Raw genomic sequence first — 25,027 nt, 5'->3', positions numbered from 1 at the left:
ATAATTAAACTCCATCATCCATTGGTTGATAGTCATTTTGCATAGGTCCACGCGCTTAGCACCATTTCCTTCTCGGGTCACCATAATGCTCTCTCTCTTCTTTAATTGTTTTGCCACATCACTTTATTACCTACGTGGCATCCTTAGCACATGTACACCATGGATCACTGGGAAGGGCCTATAGGCAGAAAAATAACGTGGCACATCAATTAAAGAGAAGAGAGAGCATTATGGTGACCCAATAAGAACCAATGCTAAACACGTGAACCTAGACAAAAAAGACTACTCCCTCCGTCTAGATGAGTAAGTCATCTTAGGTTATGCACCGTGACCAAGGAGGAGGGGAAAACGAGAGTACTTAATGTTCATTTGGTAATTAATAGCATTGCATGCAATGAACTGACCACTGCATGTCGTGTTTGATAGTCTCAAGTCATTAAAAGAATGCACACCCCGCATCTCTTATTGGTTGATATTTCAAGAAACAAGAAACGAGGTAGAATTTAATGCACCGCGCCTAAGTGTTTTGAGAATATTTGGTTTTCGTAAGATGACTTACACACCTAGACGGAGGGAGTACCAACCAATACATGAAGGAGTTTTATTACTAAACAATTAAATAGAGAAGGCTTAGCTACAAAATTTAAGCACCGATGCATTGGGGTCATTAGTTGCTAAGCATTTTAATGCACTTAGCACCCCACTTTAGCACCTATGCATTGGGAGGGGTCTAAATAAGTGGGACGGGTTTATCCGGGCAGAGCTTCTTGAGGTCCAGTCCATACTTATTATTTGTTCGTTCATCTTTTTTAAGAATTATTTGTCCGTTCATTTGTTGGTGCGCCAGGATATCCATAGGCACGAGTTACTACCCACACCCATATGTGATAATTGTAAGAAAATAATACTAATAATTGTAGCTGGATATCCGTAAGTAGGGACGTATCTGTTGACGAGAGACGTTGTGTGAGAACTAAAAAGAGTAGAGGAGTCTGCCTCCTCCTCTACATCGACAGAAAAACAAAGAAACAATGAAGGTTCCTAACCCAAGCCAAAGCTTCACTGCACGATGCTGCTTCGGTCCTTCTTTCCTTACCTGTCGAGCAGTTTCTCGAAGGCAAAAGGAGTTTTTCTTTTTGAGAACAACCGCTTGATCTTTATTAACCAATACTGAAGTTTACATAATCAGGTGGTTCTAGCAACCATATATGACGCCCAGGAGCTAACTTTAAAGTGTTTTTAGCAACAAGTTTTTTTTAGCTGCTGGGTGTCTCAATCCGCGGCTGCAAACACTGGCGATTGGGAACCAGATAAAGACGGCGGGTGCGGCAGAGGAGTATGCTGTTGATCATGCAACGGGTAACCCATCTATTGATGAGTTGTTGGCTGAACTAAGGAAGTCCATGTCGGGTTGCAGCAAGGGTATGGCTGAGAAACAACATGCAGCTACAACAGCCAACATATATGCACGTTCACCCAAAAAAAAAGAACGGAGGGCGGACAAGACATACAGTTTGTGGATGGAGGGGCGTCCATGAGCCAGGAGACGCAGATAGAGGCGAGCACTATGGAGGCAACCGACCCAGGGGCCGTCGGTGAACTGACGGGGCCAACAGAGCCCCGTCAGGAGCAATGAATATTTTAAGTTGGAACTGCCGGGGGGCAGGGAACCCCTGAACAGTTCGTGATCTCGTGAGTCTTGTCCAGGCTCACTCCCCTAGTATCGTTTTTCTTTGTGAAACTAGGCAGCCAAAAAATAAAATGAAGAGGTACCGTGCTCGGTTAGGCTTAAGTGGTTTTGATGCTTGTGATAGCGTTGGTCGTAGTGGTGGCCTTGCTTTGTACTGGCATGAGTCGCTGATCGTCGATGTAAAATATATTAATGAAAGATATTTGATGCGTATGTGACTGCGGCGGAGGGTGAGCCACCCTGGAGGCTTACCTGCGTCTACGGCGAGCCACGGACGGAGGACCGTCATCACATGTGGTCCCTCCTCCGTGACCTTCACCAGCAAGCTGATATGCCTTGGGTCGTGGCTGGTGACTTTAACGAGGCCATGTGGAGCTTCGAGCATTTCTCCAAAACGCCATTCTCGGCAGGTCAGATGATTGATTTTCGTGATGTTCTTGAGGTTTGTGGTTTGGGTGATCTCGGTTTTGCAGGCCTGCCTTACACTTATGATAATCGTCGTGCGGGGCGGGCAAATGTTAAGTTCGACTTGATCGTGTCGTGGCTAACAACACTTGGTGTGACATGTTCTCTGAGGCCAAGGTGCAGCACCTTGTGGCACCGAGTTCAGACCACTTTGCCATCCTGCTACGATGCGTTCTCGAGGAGCCCGTGCAGTAGTCTGGCAGGCGCTGCCGACAATATGAGGTGATGTGGGAGAGGGATCCGTCCCTCCCTGAGGTAATTATGAATACTTAGGCATATTTGGGTTCCTTGCTTAACCTGGGTGATATTGCGGCGGCCTGGGTACTATGATGAGAAAATTGCAGGACTGGAGCCGTAAAAAGTTTGGCAATGTTATTAAAGAAATTAACAAATCTCGTACCCGCTTGGAAGAGCTTATGTCTATGAATGCAGACAAGAAGGAGATTCGGGAGGCCACTGACAGGATGAACGAGCTCCTGTATAGGAAAGAGATGCTTTGGATGCAGAGATCCTGGGTCGCCTGGCTTAGGGAGGGCGACCGAAACACATGGTTCTTCCATCGGAAAGCGGTGTGGCGGGCTCGAAAAAACCGCATTAAGTCGCTTGTGGACGAGGCATGAGTGGTCCAAACGGACCACGATATTATGGCGTCCATGGCAACATCGTACTTCACTAAGCTTTTTATAGCCGACACTACACTCTGTGTGGACCCGGTAATTGCTTTGATTAATACTCGTGTGACTGACAATATGAATGATGGTATGTGTGCAGACTTCACGGATAAGGAGATATCGGACGCTCTTTTTCAGATTGGACCTCTCAAAGCGCCGGGGCCGGATGGATTTCCCGCGCGTTTTTTCCAGAGGAACTGGGATGTCATGCGAGAGCAGGTTATTGCATGGGTGAATGAGTTTTTCAGTTCTAGAAGAATGCCTGAGGGGGTCAACGACACTTCCATTGTTCTTATCCCGAAGGTAGACAAACCAGAGCGGCTGACAGAATAGAGACCAATAAGCTTGTGCAATGTCATATACAAGGTTGTGGCTAAATGTTTGGTTAACCGGCTCCGCCCCATTTTGGATGAAATTATTTCGCCAGAGTAGAGTGCCTTCGTCCCTGGGCGGATGATTACTGATAATGCATTGGTGGCCTTTGAGTGCATTTATTCCATTCAGCATGAGAAGAAGCCAGAAAACAGTTTTTGTGCCTATAAACTTGACCTCTCCAAAGCATATGATAGGGTGGATTGGATTTTCTTGGAGCGAATGATGATAAAGTTGGGTTTTGCTCGTCGTTGGGTGGACTGGATCATGACATGCGTCACCTCGGTGAGATACACAGTTAAATTTAATAGAACCCTCTTGAACTCGTTCGCACCGTCGTGTGGACTTCGGCAAGGTGATCCTCTCTTCCCGTTTTTGTTTCTCTTTGTGGCTGACGGTCTCTCTGCGTTGTTAAAGGAGAGCGAGATGAAAGGAGACTTAGCTCCATTGAGGTTTGTCGTAGAGCGCCGTACATTTCTCATTTGTTATTTGCAGATGATATACTGTTGTTTTTAAAGTAGTCGAGGAACAAGCAACCAAAGTGTGTGAAGTGCTACACTCATATGAGCGTGCTATAGGGCAGTATATAAATCCGGCCAAGTGCAACCTCTTGTTTGGCAATTCATGCGCCGCCACCAAACAGGAAAGGATCCGGTCTGTTTTGCATGTGGACTTGGACACGTTTGAGAAGAAATACCTAGGCCTCCCTGTCCCAGATGGTCGTATAAACAAAGGTAAATTTCAGAATTTGCAGTCTCGCCTTTTGAAAAAGATTATTGCTTGGGGTGACACACTCTTCCTTGTCGGCAAAGAAACCATGATTAAAGCAGTTGCATAGGCGTTTCCTACATATATTATGGGTGTTTTCAAGCTATCAATGTCAGTCTGCGATGATTTGAATAGGATGGTCCGTAATTTTTTGTGGGGCTCTGTAGAGGGCAAACGGAAAACTCACTGGACTGCGTGGCCAAAGATTCAACAACGGAAAATGAAGGGAGGACTGGGGTTTAGAGACTTCCGTCTCTTTAACCAAGCCCTCCTTGCCAGACAGGCCCGGAGGCTCTTAATCAATCATAACAGTCTATGTGCGCAGGTACTGAAAGCCAAATACTACCTGGAAGGGCATCTTGAGGACACGGTCTTCCCCGGGAATGCATCCCCGCCTTGGCAGGCCATCCAGTATGGGCTTGAGCTCTTGAAAAAGGTCTTAGTCTGGCGCGTGGGTGATGGACAAAGCATCAGGATCTGGCGGGACCGTTGGCTGCCCACGCAGCCGACTGGGCGCCCGATCACGCAGCAAGGAACATGCAGGCTTCGACGAGTGGCAGAGCTCCTGGATGCGTCTGGCGCTTGGCGGCTGGACCTCCTACAATGCCACTTCCTACCGGCGGACGTGCATACCATCACCAACATCCGCACGTCAACCCGCATCACCAACGACATGATCGCCTGGAGCCCAGAGAAGAATGGTATCTTTACCGTTCGCTCCGCCTACCGCCTTGCCATGGACGAGCGCGAATGTTCATCGGTGACAGCCATGAGCAGGGCACCGGATGGTCATCACGCCATCTGGAAGATCATATGGGGGTGCCCTGCTCCCCCTAAGGTACGCGTGTTTGCTTGGAGAGTTGTGTCCAACTCGCTTGCTACTTGGGCCAACAAATTTTCTCGCCACCTCGAGCTTACTGACATATGCCCCCTATGTGGTATGGAACGTGAGGACGGGTTCCATGCATTATGCAGGTGCCCATTGGCTCGCGAACTGTGGCATGCCATGGCCTTGGATTGGCCAATCCCGGAGGTGGATATTATATGCAACAATGGTCCGGAGTGGCTATTCTCCCTCCTTGAGCCGCTGTCTGAAACAGCGCGTACGGTTGTCCTTATGACCATGTGGAGAGCTTGGTATGTGCGGAATGAGATCACGCATGATAAGGCGCCACCCCCAACAGAAGCATCCCGCCGTTTCCTCCATGGGTACATCACATCTCTGCTTTGTATCCATCAGCACCCTCATGGCGACTTGGAGAAAGGGAAAATGGTGGTGCATGATAGCCTCCCGGTTATACACACAAGGGAAGTTTCCAAGCCGGAGTTGCACTGGACCCCTCCTCCATCGGGGTGGGCTAAGCTCAATACATATGGCAGCCATGTTCCTCCAACCGGAGAGGCAGGGGGTGGTATGATTCTTCGTGATGATAGAGGCAACATCATCTATACTGCTTGTAGACAGCTCCTTACATGTGATAATGGCCTTGAGGCAGAGCTGGCTGCGTGCAGAGAGGGCCTGGAGCTTGCGCTTTACCGTACGAACCTGCCCATTATGGTTGAGCTTGACTGTGCCGAAGCGGTGTCTATGCTGCTAGCACGTACTGGAGATAGATCGCAGCACCGTGTGCTCATTGAGAAGATTTGAAGACTAGCACAAGATGCTCGTAGGGAGATTTCTTTCACTCTTATTAGTCGTTAGCAGAATAAGGTTAGTCATGTGCTTGCCGCGTATGGACGTGCTACACCCCGCACTGCAGTTTGGCTGTGCTTGGGGCTGGACTTTGTTGTAAACCTTCGGAAGGCTGATATGCCTCCTTGAGTAATGAAATCTCCCTTTCCCCCGAAAAAAAAGTTTTTTTAGGTGAGTTTTTAGCAACAAGATGAGCATCTACATTTTTTTGTAAGTGGGCATCTACATTATTCTGGCGCCGCTCATGACCAAGCTTGCACAGATTCGACCGACTGGGCCGGCCCGTTCAATAAAAAAGTTTTGTTCGCCATAAGAGGGGCCTGTGAGGTTTCTGTTTTTAGGAACAGGGGCCTGCGAGGTAGTAGTAACAAATTTGCTGCGTAGTAAGGTGGGGGCCCAAAGAAGGAGGAGGGCCTAGCAAAACTGCTTTATTGGTTCGGGAAGGGGCCATGGCCCAACTGGAATCTCTGGCGGACTCGGTCGATCTCCAATCGATCTACCCCTCATCAAAAAGAAAAAATATAGATCAATTAGGACGTGACCATCACCTCGAACCTATCGAATTTGGAATCCCCAATCCAACTTCAAAGCGCCGCTCGGCTAATCGGATCTTCAACACCATGGAGGGTAGGGAAGACAAGAGGGAGGGCCCGTGCGCCACATCGGTGGTGACCGGCAAGGTGTGCAAAAGGAAAGCGGGGCATCCCACGAAGGCGCCGACGAGCTCGGACGGCGAAGCCCATGCTGCTCCAATAGGGCTCGATCTGAGCACAAGGGTGAAGCTACTCCTCGAGAAGAGCAAACGAGAACACGAGGAAACCCTATCCCTCCACCTCAAGATATACGAAGACCTGGAAAAGGAGGGAGAAGTTGAGTTCGACGATGACGCCAACACCGACGATGAGGCCAACATGATCGAGTTCAACGAATGGAGCAAGAAATTATGGGCGGCCACGGACTTCAGCGGCCTGAACCCTGGTGACGAATCCAGTGGCGTTGATTGCATTGCCGAATACCTCGGTTCACCGCGCACCGATGACTACTGACACGATGAGGATGACCCTTAATCAAAGTTATAGTTATGTGTTTATCTATGTATCCAGTCCAATGTTACTATCTACTAGATCATTGACGGCGCGCTTTGCTGCGCCCGTCTATTTGTACAACGAAATGGTAGGAACTTTGATAAATATATGACCACATTAAACATAATGAATTTGCCTAAATATAACCATTATTAGTCGGTAACCCAATGAAATCTCATATATACTCGGTAAAAGCAAATGTCACATATACAAAGTGGCTTGGTATAACAACATACACAACAATTTAGATAGTTAATACAACTAATCAGTATTGGATAACAGGAAATAAGAAATTGATTGTATACATGATGCATAGATTAGATCTTCACATGCCTCTACCAGTGGGTGAAAGGATCAATATGGTTGACTAGAGGGGGGTGAATAGCCAACTAACAATTTTTAGACTTTTCTTTAACAATTTAAACCTTGCAATAAAATAGGTTGTCTAGATGTACAACTACGTGGATAACCTATATGATGCAAAGACAATAAGCACACAAGCAAGCAATGGATATAACTCAAATAAGCTTGCAAAAGTAAAGGGACAAGATAACCAAGAGTGGAGCCGGTGGAGACGAGGATGTGTTACCGAAGTTCCTTCCTTTTAAGGGGAAGTACGTCTCCGTTAGAGCGGTGTGGAGGCACAATGCTCCCCAAGAAGCCACTGGGGCCACCGTAATCTCCTCACGCCCTCACACAATGCGAGATGCCGTGATTCCACTATTGGAGCCCTTGAAGGCGGCAACCGGACCTTTACAAATAAGATTGGGGCTATCTCCACAACACTTGAAGGCTCCCAACAACACCACGAAGCTTCACCACAATGGAGTATGGCTTCGAGGTGACCTCAACCGTCTAGGGTGCTCAACACCCAAGAGTAACAAGATCCGCTAGGGATAAGTGGGGGGAATCAAATTTCTCTTGGTGGAAGTGTAGATCTGGGCCTTCTCGACCAATCCCGAGCAAATCAACAAGTTTGATTGGCTAGGGAGAGAGATCGAGCGAAAATGGAGCTTGGAGCAACAATTGAGCTTTGGGGGAAAGAGGTAGGTCAACTTTAAGGAAGAAGACCCCTTTATATAGTGGGGGGGAAAATCCAACCGTTATCCCACTCACCAACCCCGCACAGAGCGGTACTACCGCTAGGGAAGGGCGGTACTACCGTTCCGGGCGGTACTACCGCTCAACCCAGCGGTATTGCCGCGCTGCCAGGGCCCTGACCCCAGGGCGGTACTACCGCTAGGGAAGAGCGGTACTACCGCTTAGGGCGGTACTACCGCTCCTACTACCACCCTTAGTGCCGCAAAACCCGACACGAAAAACTTCGTTCGAGAATCGAGGCGGAAGTAGCCCAGACGCACATTGGTACTACGGCCGAAAACCCCAAGCGGTACTACCGTTCGGAGAGCGATACTACCGCTGGGGAGCTTCAGCGGTACTACCGCTGGGGCAGAGCGAAGTATAGCAAGGGGAAAACGGCAGCTCCAGAGAGGCGGAAGGAAAGACGACGGGTGTGATAAGGAAGTGTACGTGTGATTCCACCCAAGTCTTACCAAAGCGGATCCCCTCTTGATAGTATGGTGACTCCTATGAAACTAGTTCACGAACAACGAAATGAAGGAGCTACGCCGTCTTGAATTACAACACCGAGGGGAGGAAATCGTCGCGTGCCAATGGATGAATCTCTGAAAGAACTAAACACACACGATTAGTCCGCACAAGCATTGTCATCAATCACCAAAACATCTTGGGGGTAAATATGCCCTTACAATCTCCCCCTTTTTGGTGGATTGATGACAATACGGGATTTGCACAAAATGATAGATAAAGGATAAGCGCAAAAGCACAACCATCCTAAAATGTAGAAGGGCTCCCCCTGGATGTGTGCTAGCTAGATAAGTGCTTTGGACTGCACGGCACATATGCCAGGATCAATGCCCCCCCTACATTTTAGAGACCAACTACCTAAGCAAGATATATGAGAGCAACATATAGATAACAGGATAAGCATGCAACTCATAAGCTAGATAGACATAGATAATGATACTGGAAAGGTAAGGTAGCATATGTCTCACACCATATGACTCGAGCTTAGGTCTCACAGACAGAACCAGAACTTAGGTCTCACAGACACAAACCAAATAAAGCAACAAGCGAAAACAGAAACACAGAAGACGAAAGACACAAAGCACAAATCCCTAAACTCTCTCCCCCTTTGGCATCGAGACACCAAAAAGGAGAGGGAGTGCTGCTACGGCTCCAGGTGAAGGCAAACGAGGGACACCCATCAGATCTCAGAGGGATCATCTGCACCACCATCGTCAACCGGGAAGTGCTCAGCATCAGAATCAGTCCAAGGGCAGTGCTGCTGAATCCACTCCTCCTCCTCGATAAGCTGATCCTCAGAACCACTAATCACAATAGCACCCATTTGACGCATGAGCTCCTTGTGGCGACCTCGGGCCTTCTTCTCAGCCACATGAGTCATGTACTGACCGTGAGACTCCATGCAAAACAGCTTTTTCACCTTGATCTTGAGCTTCTTGGCCCAAGAGGGCTCTGCCTCAGAAGGCACGTAGCCATCATCTTCATCCTCAGCCTCAGCCCCAATCTCCTCCTCAGTCTCCATGGCAGCAGCAAATGAAGGAACTCCAGTCCTAGGGGCCTGAGTGCCCCAGTTATCCTTCTTCCTCATACGCTTGACATCGTGAGAAACCAACTCTCCAATCTCCAGCACCACCTTGGGATAGACACGATCCCAGGCCTTCTCAATGAGCAGCATAATGAACGGACCATAAATCGGGCACTTGCGCTCGGAGATAGCAGAAACCAGCTCAGACCACATAACATGAGAGATATCCAAGGACTCTCCGGTGTTCTGCCCCTTCTCCCGCTGACAGAAGAGAAGCATGTCCACGAGATAAGGGTGAACCTGGTCCAGATTCCCGATGCGAGGGAAAAGAGTCTCTCTGAAGATACAGTGAAGAATATCCAGATAGGCAGGCAGCTCATAGGTTTCCTTCTTCGTCTCAGGGTTGATCCTCAGAGTGCAGTAGGGCCACAGAGCTTGCTTGTGAGTGGCATTGGCGCGACGGTGGGGGCGAAAGCCGACAGGAGACTCAAGACCTAGGTCTTCCACCCCAATCAACTGCATGAAAGCTTTCCACTTGACTAAAAGCAACTTGCCATTTGTCATCCAAGTCAGTGTCATGTCCTCATCAGTCCCAAGGTGAACCGTGGCATAGAATTGGGCCACAATATCAGCATCATAGTCCTTGTTGAATTGCATGATCCCGAGAATGTTCAGTTGAGTGCACATCTGAAGAGCTTCACCAAAGTAGTCAGGATCGTTCTCCATATGCTCGGTGTCGATGGAGTGCACGTTGACATAGAGATTCTTCTTGGCTTTAAGAACATCAAAGTAGATGGCAAACTGGAATCTGTTCCAGAACGGACGGTTGACTAAAGTGGAATCTTGGTCGACCTCATACGGGTTGCGGCGGCACCTTCCCCAGAACTCCTTCGGCGGCATTTCTGGCACGGTTTTGCCTGACTTTGGCTTGACCCCAGACTTCTTCTGCAGTTGAGGAGGAGGTGGAGCACTAGAAGATCCTCCGGCAGGCTTAGTGGGCTCAGTGGTGCGGTAGCGCTTGGACGAGGCACGACCGGGGTTGACATGACGAGCCTGATGCTTAGGAACCTCATCACCTGGAACCACACACACAAACATGCAAACAACCAGAAAGAACGAGCGTAAGCCACAAACACGAACAAAGAGGATCACTGAGAGGTAGGAGTATGATGGAAACTGGTAGAAGTGCGGTAGTACCGTGACCCTTGAGCGGTAGTACCGCTTCAAGCGGTAGTACCGCTCTGGAGAGAGCGGTAGTACCGCTCTAAGCGGTAGTACCGCTCGAGGCGGGGAAACAGCAGTTTCCTACTGCCATGGTCAGATCCGGTACTACCGTCCTACCAAATTCAAAAATACTCCAACCAAACACTAATCCAAACTGTCTAGAAGCACTCTCCATCCCACTCAAGCCTAGATCTGGACAAAAATCTAGAGATGCAACTGCTATTGCCCCTAAAACGCTAGATTGGAAATCTAGACAAAAGGAAACGGGGAACGGGGGCAATACCGGCATCCATGGCAAGAGGACAAGGTGGGGATCGATTCCACCGAAGGAAACGGAGAGGAGCGCCCCGGAGAGGGAGATCCGCCGGAGCCCTCCCGCGGCGCCGGTTGCTGAAGAGAGAGACGAACAGGGCGAAGGGGGCGAGCGAATGGGTATAGGGGAGAAGAAACTCCCCCTGCCCCCGATATAACCCCCCTGCCCGTGCCTCACAGCGGTAGTACCGCTAGGAGCGATAGTACCACGCTGGAGGGCGGTAGTACCGCTAGGAGCGGTAGTACCGCTCGCCACCAGCGGTAGTACCGCTTCAGCAACCACAAGGCTTCTAGACCAACGGCTAACGCTAAAAAAAACGGAAAGCAAGGCCAAAGGAACGAGAGGACCGACGCGGCAACACACACACACACACACACAACAGAACAGAAACCACTCAACCACAAACAACCACACGAAATAGAGCGAGCTCTGGCCTCTCTCAGGAGAGGGCGGTGGCCGGAGCCACCTATGTTTGAGTCAATTGGTATGGCACCGCGAAGAATTATCCTTGGGCCCATGACCAAAACTCGTCTTTGAGGCACAAGTACCATCAAAAATGGCTAATGTGAAAGAGTTGATCGTTTTATGCATAATGGGGGGAGCGAAAGTTCATTGAGAGAACAACACTCTCCCTATGTCCATGCCTACATCTAAGCTAGACACCAAGTTGAGTGGGGTGGGGTGCGCAAGGGTTCAAGTCACATTGCTCGAATCAATGATATTTAGCTCATGCCTTAACTCGCGAAATCTTGCTTCATCCAAGGGCTTCGTGAAAATATCTGCAAGGTTATCATGAGTGTTGACATACTTGAACTCGATCTCTCCTCGCCTAATGTGATCCTAGATGAAATGATACCGAATCTCAATGTGCTTCATCTTGAAGTGTTGCACCGGGTTGAGAGAAATCTTGATGGCACTTTCGTTGTCACACCAAAGAGGCACTTTGTCACAAATGACACCGTATTCCTTTAAAGTTTGCCTCATCCATAGGAGTTGTGCACAACAACTACCGGCCGCCACATATTCAGCTTCGGTGGACGAGAGAGATACACAACTTTGCTTTTTGGAAGACCAACTCACCAAAGAGCACCCAAGAAACTGGCACCCTCCGGAAGTGGACTTCCTATCAACTTTGTCTCCCGCCCAATCGGAATCCGTAAATCCTTCAAGCTTGAAGTTTGCCCCTCTTGGGTACCATAAGCCAAAGTTTGAGGTATGAGCCAAATATCGAAAGATTCGCTTGACCGCCACATAGTGACTTTCCTTCGGTGCAGCTTGAAACCGTGCACACATCCCCACACTCAACATGATATCCAGTCTAGATGCACAAAGGTAAAGCAAGGAGCCAATCATGGAGCGATATACCTTTTGATCCACCGCTTTACCATTGGGATCAATGTCAAGTTGACACTTGGTGGGCATTGGAGTAGAGGCTGGCTTGACATCACTTAACTTGAATCTCTTGAGCATGTCTTGAGTGTATTTGGCTTGGTTGATGAAGGTACCTTCTCTTCTTTGTTTGATATCAAAACCAAGGAAGAACTTCAACTCTCCCATCGAAGACATCTTGAACTTAGAGGTCATGAGAGCGGCAAATTCTTCATTGAAAGCTTTGTTAGGGGAACCAAAGATAATGTCATCAACATATAGTTGGCATACAAACAACTCCCCTTTGACCTTCTTAGTAAAAAGAGTGGGATCGATTAGCCCCACTTCAAATCCACGATCTTGTAACAACTCGGTAAGGTGGTCATACCATGCACGTGGGGCTTGTTTAAGGCCATAGAGCGCCTTATCGAGTTGATACACATGATCCGGGAAGAAGGGATCCTCGAACCCGGGGGGTTGCTTGACATAGACCAACTCATTAATAGGACCATTAAGAAAAGCACTTTTAACATCCATTTTTTGCAACTTAAAGTTGTGATGGGAAGCATAAGCAATCAACAAACGAATGGATTCAAGGCGAGCAACGGGAGCAAAGGTTTCACCGTAGTCGATACCCTCGACTTGGGAGTAGCCTTGTGCTACCAATCTTGCCTTGTTGCGAATGATGTTCCCATGAGCATCTTGCTTGTTCTTGACGATCCACTTGGTTCCAATGATGTCATGGTTCCCGGAAGGCCTTGGCACCAACCTCCACACCTTGTTGTACTCGAAGTTGTTGAGTTCTTCATGCATGGCATTGAGCCAATCCGAGTCTTTGAGCGCCTCATAGACCTTATGGGGTTCAACACAAGAGACAAATGCGTGATGTTCACAATAGTTTGCTAATTGTCTACGAGTGCTTACCCCCTTTCTTAGGCTTCCAACCACATTCTCCATGAGATGACCTTTGATGGTGAGTTTGGAAGCAATCTTCGCGACACGACGCTCCAATTCCTCCTCGGATGTCAAAGGTGGAGGGTTCAGTTGATCATCTTGAGCGTCGTCATGAGCTTGTTCTTGATCTTGAGCTTGCTCGAGGGGAAGAACTTGACCTTGGGCATCATGTGGAGGTTCACCACCATCTTGTGATTGATCTTGCCCTTGGTCTTGTTCCCGAGGTTGAGGGCCTTCACTTTGTTCTTCGGAAGCGTGTGGGTCTTGAGTAGGTGAAGGCTCCACCGAGGTGGAGCATTGTCCTTCTCCTTCGGCCACAAGGGGTTCCTCAATGGGTAGGATATGACCAATACCCATTCTTCTTATGGCTTGGGGAGGAATTTCATCACCTACATCACAAGTACCACTTTGCTCCACTTGGGAGCCGTTATTTTCATCAAACTCTACGTTACACGTCTCCTCAATGAGTCCGTTGGACTTGTTGAGAACACGGTAAGCATGAGAGTTTGTAGCATAACCAACAAATATGCCCTCATGAGCTCTAGCCTCGAATTTAGACAAACGAACACCTTTTTTGAGAATGAAACACTTACACCCGAACACCCGGAAGTACTTCAGATTGGGCTTGTTCCCGGTGAGTATCTCATACGGAGTCTTGTTCAAGCCTTTGCGGAGATAGAGCCGATTGGATGCATGACAAGCTGTGTTGATGGATTCGGCCCAAAAGTTGTATGGAGACTTGAACTCCGCCATCATGGTCCTTGCCGCATCCATCAACGTCCGGTTCTTCCTCTCCGCAACACCATTTTGTTGAGGGGTATATGGTGCAGAATATTGATGCTTGATCCCTTCATCACTAAGAAACTCATCCAAGGTGTAGTTCTTGAACTCGGTGCCGTTGTCACTTTTTATTGTCAAAATCTTTGCATTATGTTGACGTTGAGCTTCATTTGCAAAGTCGATGACGGTTTGTTGAGTCTCACTCTTCCTCTTGAAGAAGTATACCCAAGTGTATCTTGAATAATCATCCACAATCACCAAGCAATACTTTCTACCCCCAAGACTGTCAAATGATGGAGGCCCGAAGAGGTCCATGTGCAGGAGCTCCAAGGGTCTCTTCAAGTAGATGATAGTCGTGGGAGGGTGAGCCGTCTCATGAAGCTTTCCTTCGATACAAGCACTGCAAACACGATCTTTGGCAAAACTAACATTCGTTAGTCCATGAACATGGTCCCCCTTGAGAAGACTTTGCAAAGATCTCATATTGACGTGGGCTAAACGGCGATGCCAAAGCCATCCCACATCAACTTTAGCCATTAGGCTTGTCGCGGTCTTAGTGGGTTGCTCTGAAAAGTTAATCACATAGAGACCGTTCTCGACATGCCCAACAAAGGCTACTTTAAGAGTCTTGCTCCACAAGAGGGCCACAATATCAATATCAAAGAAGATGGCAAAGCCCATGAGTGCGAGTTGACGAACGGAAAGTAAATTGAACGCAAGGGACTCAACAAGCATGACTTTCTCGATCGTTAGATCATGAGAAATGACAACCTTGCCAAGACCCAATACCTTAGAATGTGAGGCATCACCCCATTCGACATTGGTGGGCATAGATGGGATCTTGTGCACGTCGACCACCAAGTCCTTGCTCCCGGTCATATGATTTGTTGCTCCACTATCGAGCAACCATGATCCTCCATCGGAAGCAAACACCTACAGGAGATCAATGCTTGGTTTTAGGTACCCATTGAGTAATGGGTCCTTTGATGTTAATAACAAGGGTCTTAGGAACCCAAATAGACCATTCAATGTACTCATAAGGAGAACCAACAAATTTAGCATAAACATGCCCATCACTAGCACGGCACAACACATAAGAGGGGTTAAAGTCACCGGCTTTGTTGGGAGAGATGGCTTTGCGCTCTTTGGCATCACCACTCTTCCCATTGTTCTTCTTCTCCTTAGGAGCACCTTCTCCCTTCTTCACAAAGGTTTGCGTGAGCGGAGGAGGTCGATTGGTCTTGCTCTTCTTCTCCTTGTTCTTCTTCTTGTTCTTGGACTTGGGTGAGAACCCAACTCCCTCCTTGCCCACAACTTCCTTTTGATTGCTTAAAAGGTCATTTAGGTTCTTCTCGCCTTGTATGCATGACACAAGACCTTTCTCGAGTTGTTCCTTCAACTTGGCATTCTCCTCCACAAGATGCACATACTAACAACATGGGTTAGTAGCATTTGCGTTATCAATTAAGACCATGTGAGGAAATGTGGCCTTTTCCTTGGTTAGCTTAACTTGGAGTTGAGCATGAGACTCCTTGAGGGTGGCATGTGCACCTTTCAAGACCTTGTGGGCCTTGTCAAGTACATCAAACTCCTCCGTGAGTCTAACATGATCAACCCCAAGTTTAGCCTTCTCGGAAGCTAGAACACAATACACAACAAGAGCATGATCAAGATCTTTCTTTAGTTTAGCATGACCATCGTTGTGTGACTCCTCAAGAGCCAAACGATGCACACGCTCTTCCTCAAGAGCATTAGAAAGATCCGATATCTCATCGGCATAGTCACGACTACGACTTTCCATCTTAGAGATGGTTTCTTCGTGAGCCTCGATCATGTCATTGGCTTCACCAAGTTGTTCCAAGAGAGCAACAAAGTGCTTCTTGGATTTGCCCTTGAGCTTACTCATGAAGGACTCAAATTCATTGATCTCCTCATTAGACCCCTTACCATTATCAAAGTCATTCATTGAAGGAGGGTTAGGAATAATGGTGGTTTTGATGTTGGGGATTACCTTGTTGGTGGCCTTAGCCATGAGGCACTTGGCGGTGATGTTCTCGTTAGGTGCATCGAAGAGAGACACCCGGGGAGTTGTGACAATGGCAACGGATGCCATGGCCATTGTTTCACCATCTTCATCATCATCGTCATCCTCACGATATTCTTCTTGAACCACCAACCCGCGAGAAGGAGTCTTTTTGGTGAAGTTGTTCTTGTTGGGGAAGGACTTGGCTTTGTCTTTTTGGATGAACTTGCCACCATTGTCTTCCCGCTTCTCGTAGGGACAATCCGCAACGAAATGGCTAACATTGCCACAGTTGAAACAAGTTCTAACTCGTTGCTTCCCCTTGAGGCCACTTGAGTTGTTCTTGTTGAAGTTGGGTCTTGTATTCTTCTTACTCCAAAACTGTCTTGAGGCAAGAGCCATGTGCTCATGATAATCATACTTCGTGTCCTCGGGGTTGCTCTCCTCATCTTCCTCTTCTTCTTCTTCTTCCACACTAACCTTGGCCTTCAAGGCAAGATTGGGCTTCTTTGCCCTTTGAGAATGGAGCACCGCATTGTCGGCGGTCTTGTCCAAGATGCTCATTGCAACAAACTCATCCAACACTTCACCAGAGGTCATGGAGTGGAAGTCCGGTCTTTGGCGAATGACGCAGGACATGGCCTTGTTGTAGGGCATCATGGCCTTGAGAAACTTGCGCTTGATCTAGTTGTCATCCGTGTCCTTGCTCCCATGATCTTGGAGTGCGACCGCGAGTTTGGTCACTCTTCGAAAGAGCTCACGAGGTTCTTCATCCTCTTTCATTGCAAACTCATCGGCTTTATCTTGCACCACTTCATAGTTGGAGCGTTGAATGCTAGCACTTCCTCGATAGAGAGACTCAACACATTTCCATGCTTCTTTAGCCATGACATGAGGTCGAAGATGAGGGAGATCTTCAGGAAGGATTGCATCTTGGATGATGAAGAGAGCACTCTCATTGAATTGATTGTCCACTTCTTCTCGAGGGGTGAAGTTGCTTGGATCATGAGGATAGAAACCTTCTTCAATAATTCTCCAAAGGTTAGTGTTCACATGTTTTAAGTGACGCTTGAAGCGATAAACCCAAGAGTCAAAATCTTTATTTTTCACATATTTAGGAGGAGGACCGGCATGATTCAAATGAGTAGAGGGGATCGGTCCTCTATACACTGGGGGTTCCACATTGGCAAAGATGCCTGTGCCATTTCTACCACTAGTAGACGGACTCTTTTCACTGTTAGCTTCCCCCTTATCGGAGGTAGTATCCGTCACCTTGTTAGTGGGATCTCCCACTTTCATCGGCGAGGTTGATAGTTTAAGTCCGTCTAAGAAATCAAAAAACATGCTTTTAACCTCAGCCGTCATGGAGGTTTTCAATGTGTCTAAAGCCACATTAAATTTCTCACGAGAGACCGAGGCTCCCCCTTCGGCCGTGGACGAGATGGGATTCACACCGGAGTGCTCCTCTGCACCGTCGTGGGTGTCAACCATACTCTTCGGACGGCAAAGTCCTTAATAAAGAGACGAGGCTCTGATACCAATTGAAAGGATCGATATGGTTGACTAGAGGGGGGTGAATAGGCAACTAACAATTTTTAGACTTTTCTTTAACAATTTAAACCTTGCAATGAAATAGGTTGTCTAGATGTGCAACTACGTGGACAACCTATATGATGCAAAGACAATAAGCACACAAGCAAGCAATGGATATAACTCAAGTAAGCTTGCAAAAATAAAGGGACAAGATAACCAAGAGTGGAACCGGTGGAGACGAGGATGTGTTACCGAAGTTCCTTCCTTTTAAGGGGAAGTACATCTCCGTTAGAGCGGTGTGGAGGCACAATGCTCCCCAAGAAGCCACTAGGGCCACCGTAATCTCCTCACGCCCTCACACAATGCGAGATGCCGTGATTCCACTATTGGAGCCCTTGAAGGCGGCAACCGGACCTTTACAAACAAGATTGGGGCTATCTCCACAACACTTGGAGGCTCCCAACAACACCACGAAGCTTCACCACAATGGAGTATGGCTTCGAGGTGACCTCAACCGTCTAGGGTGCTCAACACCCAAGAGTAACAAGATCCGCTAGGGATAAGTGGGGGGAATCAAATTTCTCTTGGTGGAAGTGTAGATCTGGGCCTTCTCAACCAATCCCGAGCAAATCAACAAGTTTGATTGGCTAGGGAGAGAGATCGGGCGAAAATGGAGCTTTGGGGGAAAGAGGTAGGTCAACTTTGGGAAAGAAGACCCCTTTATATAGTGGGGGGAACAATCCAACCGTTATCCCACTCACCAGCCCCGCACAGAGCGGTACTACCGCTAGGGAAGGGCGGTACTACCGCTCCGGGCGGTACTACCGCTCAACCCAGCGGTACTACCGCACTGCCAGGGCACTGACCCCAGGGCGGTACTACCGCTAGGGAAGAGCGGTACTACCGCTTAGGGCGGTACTACCGCTTCTACTACCGCCCTTAGTGCCGCAAAACCCGACACAAAAAACTTCGTTCGAGAATCGAGGCGGAAGTAGCCCAAACGCACAGCGGTACTACGGCCGAAAACCCCAAGCGGTACTACCGTTCGGAGAGCGGTACTACCGCTTGGAGCGGTACTATGGGGAGCTTCGGCGATACTACCGCTGTGGGTCGCGGTACTACCGTTGGGGCAGAGCGAAGCATAGCAAGGGGAAAACGGCAGCTCCAGGGAGGCAGAAGGAAAGACGACGGGTGTGATAAGGAAGTGTACGTGTGATTCCACCCAAGTCTTACCAAAGCGGATCCCCTCTTGATAGTACGATGACTCCTACGAAACTAGTCCACCAACAACAAAATGAAGGAGCTACGTCGTCTTGAATTACAACACTGAGGGGAGGAAATCGTCTCGTGCCAATGGATGAATCTTTGAAAGAACTAAACGCACACGATTAGTCCGCACAAGCATTGTCATCAATCACCAAAACATCTTGGGGATAAATATGCCCTTACAGTGGGCCACCATGTTTGGAAACAATGAAGAATTACATTAGCCTAGTGCACCTGGACATTTTTTGTGGAGGCATCACATTCATAGGACAAGAGTCCTAACAAGGATTAAATTAGTGGCAATATCCATTAACGATATACTCCTACTAAATACTACGTACGAGCAGCAGCGGGGATATGTGGTAATTATATTTTCATTTTTGTTTGCTTGTTTTGTAAAGAACAACTTATCTGAAAGATATATGTAAGAATGTCATGTGACTTTCCATTTGATACATGGAAAAACTTACCCAAACAAACCAGCATGGAAAATGGTGTTTGCTAACTTGCACGAATAAAATAAGGTTCAAATTGAGATGTCAACCAATCAGTAACCACCTGCGTTGCGTAAAGAAAAGAAAACTTCCCGGTCATGACAACATAACTGATATAGCAAGTAACATCATGTATAAGATGAAAGAGAGTATTAGATCAAAAGTGATAACTATAATAAATGTGAAGTAATGCATAAGATATCAGCATATGCAGCATGTATCCTATGCGTCATACTTGAGCTGTTGATGTAGACCGAACCCCGTTGGCGAGATCCGGTCTGTTGTTGCGGCCCGACCTTTCACGACACTCCACCTTCAGCAGCAGTAACCTCTCACCCGTGCACGCGATATGCACGAAAAATAGAGGGTTTGAACCTTACGGCCCAGCACGAGAAAATCAATCTCGACGATGATACTCACGCGCAAAAACAATTTCTACAAAGAAATCGCAACACAGAGGTTTTCTAAAAATCCCTCTAAACTTGATACGGGTGTCTACCCTTGAAAACACATCGTGTCTATTTTATCAAATAACCTGCTTTACATGATGCACCGACCAGACCTTAAATAACAAATGACCTATCTTGACCTGCAAGTTGGACGACTCAAACATTCCTAACTTTATATCTCTGCTAAATAGAAAAATAATAAAACTTGGACTCTCCAAATCAAATAGACTGTGCGCCTTATAGTTTTGGCCCACAATCCATACATACCAAAAGAAAACGAACTGACACTTTGAGCCTACGTAAATATAGTGCACTAATTTGATGATATCTTCTGTAGGCGGACCCCACCCCATAGCACATAAGCACAACACGTCATGTGGCCGAGGTCTCCTGGTGTACGCATGTATCTCTGGTGGCCGTGACCTTCCGAAGTAGTAGCAACCATGGACTTCTTTCTGATTTCTATCTCCTGATTGTATGGAACACATAATATAATTGAGAAACAAATCAAACTCTATAGCAAGTCTACTTTCTGGTTGACGTGGGCATGCAAAGTAGTAGTTTTCCTTGTACGTGCTCTTTGCTAGATGCTTCAAATTACTATCCACGTAAATCCCTGGGTATGATTGATTCTCCTTCCACTTATGCATGCAAACCATGGAACGTGCATGCATCATCTGTCCATACTCAACTTTCCTGTCTTCTTGAACATGCATCAATAGTTCTAATTTTCTCTGATGCGCCTCAATCCCAGGCTCAAGCTTTTGGTCAAAGCTATCCACAGCGGCTACACACCTAGCCGTAACAGTATCCAATGCTTAGACCCTTTTGTCCTTCTCACATAACCGAAAATAATTAGACACATAAATATTTAGGACATTTAATTCATCAACCTTCTTCGAAGTTTCGAAAATACCGACGTTAGCAGTGGCTTTATCATCCTCTCCCTCTTGAAACAAAATCGTCCTCGATTTTGAGCTGATCTCTTCAACAATATTTTTTTTCTAGACTGAATAGCGACAGTGGAAATTTCAGCAACCTCAACCTTCTTCTTCTTTACTTCTAATGCAGCTTGAGCAGTATCCCGCTTCTTGCGATCAGCCATATACTTCTCTAATGTGTAAGAATCAAGTGGTACGAATTGTCCTCCACGAACAAAAGAAAATTCGTCAACTGAATGATATGTCAACTGTCTTTTATCTGTCCATGGTTTTCCTAGCAGTATTGAACAAGTATGCATGTGCATAGGAAGCACATCACACATGACTACATCACCATATCCACATAGAATAAACCACCCTCGACGCGATGCATGATCTTGACAAACTTGTCCTTCCACCAAAGCTCATACGGTTCTGGATGTTCTATCAACGGCAGGTTCAAAGCATCAACCATAGTCTGACTCACTAAGTTCATCCCAGAATAGCAATTCATCAATGTTGCACAACTCGCCGGCCCTACACGCACACGCGTAAAGCATTGGTACCACGGCAAAGCACGCAATGGATCCTTCTCCACAGCCATCATCATTTGCGAGCTACAATCCTTTCTCATGATAAAAAAAAATCTTCAATAGTAACTTGAAGAAAAATATTGTGTCGTGAACAACCTTTGCTCTGAATACCACTTGATGTAGACCGAACCCCGTTGGCGAGATCCGGTCTGTTGTTGCGGCCCGACCTTTCACGACACTCCACCTTCAGCAGCAGTAGCCTCTCACCCGTGCACGCGATATGCACGAAAAATAGAGGGTTTGAACCTTACGGCCCAACACGAGAAAATCAATCTCGACGATGATACTCACGCGCAAAAACAATTTCTACAAAGAAATCGCAACACAGAGGTTTTCTAAAGATCCCTCTAAACTTGATACGGGTGTCTACCCTTGAAAACACATCGTGTCTATTTTATCAAATAACCTGCTTTACATGATGCACCGACCAGACCTTAAATAACAAATGACCTATCTTAACCTGCAAGTTGGACGACTCAAACATTCCTAACTTTATATCTCTGCTAAATAGAAAAATAATAAAACTTGGACTCTCCAAATCAAATAGACTGTGCACCTTATAGTTTTGGCCCACAATCCATACATACCAAAAGAAAACGAACTGACACTTTGAGCCTACGTAAATATAGTGCACTAATTTGATGATATCTTCTGTAGGCGGACCCCACCCCATAGCACATAAGCACAACACGTCATGTGGCCGAGGTCTCCTGGTGTACACATGTATCTCTGGTGGCCGTGACCTTTCGAAGTAGTAGCAACCATGGACTTCTTTCTGATTTCTATCTCCTGATTGTATGGAACACATAATATAATTGAGAAACAAATCAAACTCTATAGCAAGTCTACTTTCTGGTTGACGTGGGCATGCAAAGTAGTAGTTTTCCTTGTACGTGCTCTTTGCTAGATGCTTCAAATTACTATCCACGTAAATCCCTGGGTATGATTGATTCTCCTTCCACTTATGCATGCAAACCATGGAACGTGCATGCATCATCTGTCCATACTCAACTTTCCTGTCTTCTTGAACATGCATCAATAGTTCTAATTTTCTCTGATGCGCCTCAATCCCAGGCTCAAGCTTTTGGTCAAAGCTATCCACAGCGGCTACACACCTAGCCGTAACAGTATCCAATGCTTGGACCTTTTTGTCCTTCTCACATAACCGAAAATAATTAGACACATAAATATTTAGGACATTTAATTCATCAACCTTCTTCGAAGTTTCGAAAATACCGACGTTAGCAGTGGCTTTATCAGCTGTTCAAGCTAGATATCATTACATAGTTATGCATTAGTACTGAAACAAATTTCAGTAACGATTCAATCAAATTGTATTGCATGAGTACACATATAAAAGAAGAAACTTGAATCCTCTTAAAAAACATAAAATCCGTTCAACTGGGAACAACCATGTTTACTGCAACACTATTGAAAAAGTTGAGATTAGCATGTTCGTCCTTGTGTTGCAAGTTTGAACTATTTCTACCACTGTTGTGAAACCTTATTCGACAACCAAAAAATAATGTCTAAATTTTAACGCAGATAGAGTTATTAGAGTTTTATTTCCAGGAATTATATACTAAGGGTCAGACGTTCTAAAGAAAGACATTTACAGGTATCTATAGCAGACATTGTTTTATGCTTAAATTTTTGGCATAAGTATTTAAAAGGTCCTGGGAAATAAAATGAAATAGATCTTTGTGTTCTTGAGGCCATCTTATAAGGTTCAATCACGTTCGCCCCACGATTGTCGTGTCATCACATGGTAAAAGTGAGATACTGAGTTTGTACTCAGGTACTGATGAATTAAAGAGCAAAGACAATCATACCTAATTCATAATCTTCATGTAGTACTACTGCTACTCATAACTGAAAATGGACCACATGATTTAGATAAAGGTAATCTATGGGATTTGTAAAAGTAAATTTCCCCTCCATAAATATTTCCTTTACCTCATATCACAACATTTTGACCTACAACTGGCTCTATTAGTTCAGGAGAAAATTCACAAATTCAATGAAATATTGTATGCGGGTGAGTGGAGACTCGAGAAACAAAGCTTGCAAATTTGTATGAAGAGGATTGTCTGGTTACCTTGGAGAAGGGATTTGACATCAACACGCAGAGGTGGAGACTGGAGAGGATGTATTGCATAATCAGAAGTGGATTTTCAGCTACAAATAATAATTGCTGAAGAATTTTTGCTGATATTGTGACTGCAACGCAAAATTCAGAAATTAGATCATCAATAATATACCTTCATGGAGTCCACCAGTTTCCCATCATGGCCTTCTACCTAACAAATCCGAAACACAAACAGGTCACTGTTCTGCTATTATTACTCTCTGAACAGGTACACATTATTTTACAGGTTATAATATATCCTCCACTTACAGATTTCATTGCTCTGGATGGCGATGGTCTCCTCGAGCTGCAGTATCTTGGACTCAATGGTTGTCATCTGCTCCAGGACCTCCGATGTGCTGGACGAACCTGCCAACACTAAGCAACCACGCAAAATGAGCCGTCACCGTTGGCAACAGTTAAACAGACACAAGACGATTCACAAGTAGACGATGAACCTCTGAATGGTGCCCTTGGTGAACAATGGTGCACCGGCCTCCAGAATCCAAATTAGGCTGGAGGAGGATGGTGTAGCCTCCCTTGGCAATCTGCTCCTGGGTTGCCTTGAGGTGCGCCACCAAGGGGACTAGGAGGCCGGAGGGAATCTTCTCCTTCCTCCCATTCACTACAATAACCAAATCACACCTACAATACAAAAATGGGGAGAAACATAAAAAATCGTTGTAATGTGCTGAAAAGGGGTTGCAGATGCAATGCGGTACATAAGCAATCAGTACGCTCTAGTAATCATCAGAGCACAAATTCAACAATTAATATGAATGGTGTTTCTCCCCATTGTTTTCTCCAGCCTCCAGTAATTCTCCTCCGTCATTAGGGTATGGTCCCGCGGCGCGAAGCATTCCACAAATCTCCATCTCCCCTTCCAACAAGGAAATATGCATATCCATTTGATCTAGTCTGTGCCAACGGCTATGCTCAGATCCGACGATGCACTCGACAATAGGATGCATCTCAGACTTACCTAACGAAGGAGAATCCCAAGTAGTTAATTGTGACAGAGGCGGTCCGGTCCTCAAGCGTGGCGAGGAGCCGCCAGATCCGGCTCCTACTCCTTCACCCTCCGCTGCACCTCCTGGGCGCAAGCCCCGCCGACGGTCAAGCGCATGCTATTTTCTCCCCTGCGTCAGCACCCCGGAAGCCCCGCGGGCGGACGGAAAGAGAAGAGAGGTTGGGGAGAGGAGAAGTCGAGCAGGGGAACTGGGTCAGACAATCAAATACAAGCCCAGTAGCGCCAGTAGGCCCAGTTGAATGTCGCACGACCAAAAAAACCACCGGAGCAGCGGCCCGATAAGGCTAGTGCAGCCTGTACGCATGATTTACCCTCTAAGTGCGATTTAGGTGGGTTTAAGAGTGATCGTACGGCCAAGAAATAGAAAAAAACGATCCAACGGATAAAAATGCTGATGGTCTCAGAGGGCTGGGAGGGTGCTCAATTTTAATATATCTAAATTTAGATTGATTGTCTATCTATTATACTGTACTACTATTGCTATCTATGATATTTACTCCTAATGCATTATGTTTCCCTTTTTCTTTTGAACACAGTACATACGCAAGCGCTTATATATACGCGCATACACTCACC

The 25,027-nt window shown here is 46.6% G+C and overlaps 1 long non-coding RNA gene across 2 annotated transcripts; it reads right to left on the bottom strand.

Moving 5' to 3' along the window:
* Window positions 1-21,607: 21,607 nt before the first annotated feature.
* Window positions 21,608-24,617, bottom strand: LOC123092724 (uncharacterized). 2 transcript variants are annotated; one of them, XR_006444820.1, is made up of 5 exons: window positions 24,404-24,617; window positions 23,880-24,066; window positions 23,692-23,799; window positions 23,555-23,593; window positions 21,608-23,431 (listed from the first exon to the last, which is right to left on the bottom strand). It is a non-coding gene; the product is annotated as an uncharacterized lncRNA (long non-coding RNA). The 2 variants fall into 2 exon arrangements; XR_006444821.1 differs by having other exon boundaries at window positions 23,692-23,790.
* Window positions 24,618-25,027: the final 410 nt, after the last annotated feature.

The sequence above is a fragment of the Triticum aestivum genome, chromosome 4B, assembly GCF_018294505.1.
Source record: "Triticum aestivum cultivar Chinese Spring chromosome 4B, IWGSC CS RefSeq v2.1, whole genome shotgun sequence".
NCBI classification, from domain to species: domain Eukaryota; kingdom Viridiplantae; phylum Streptophyta; class Magnoliopsida; order Poales; family Poaceae; genus Triticum; species Triticum aestivum.
This window is presented reverse-complemented; position numbering and strand designations above follow the sequence as displayed.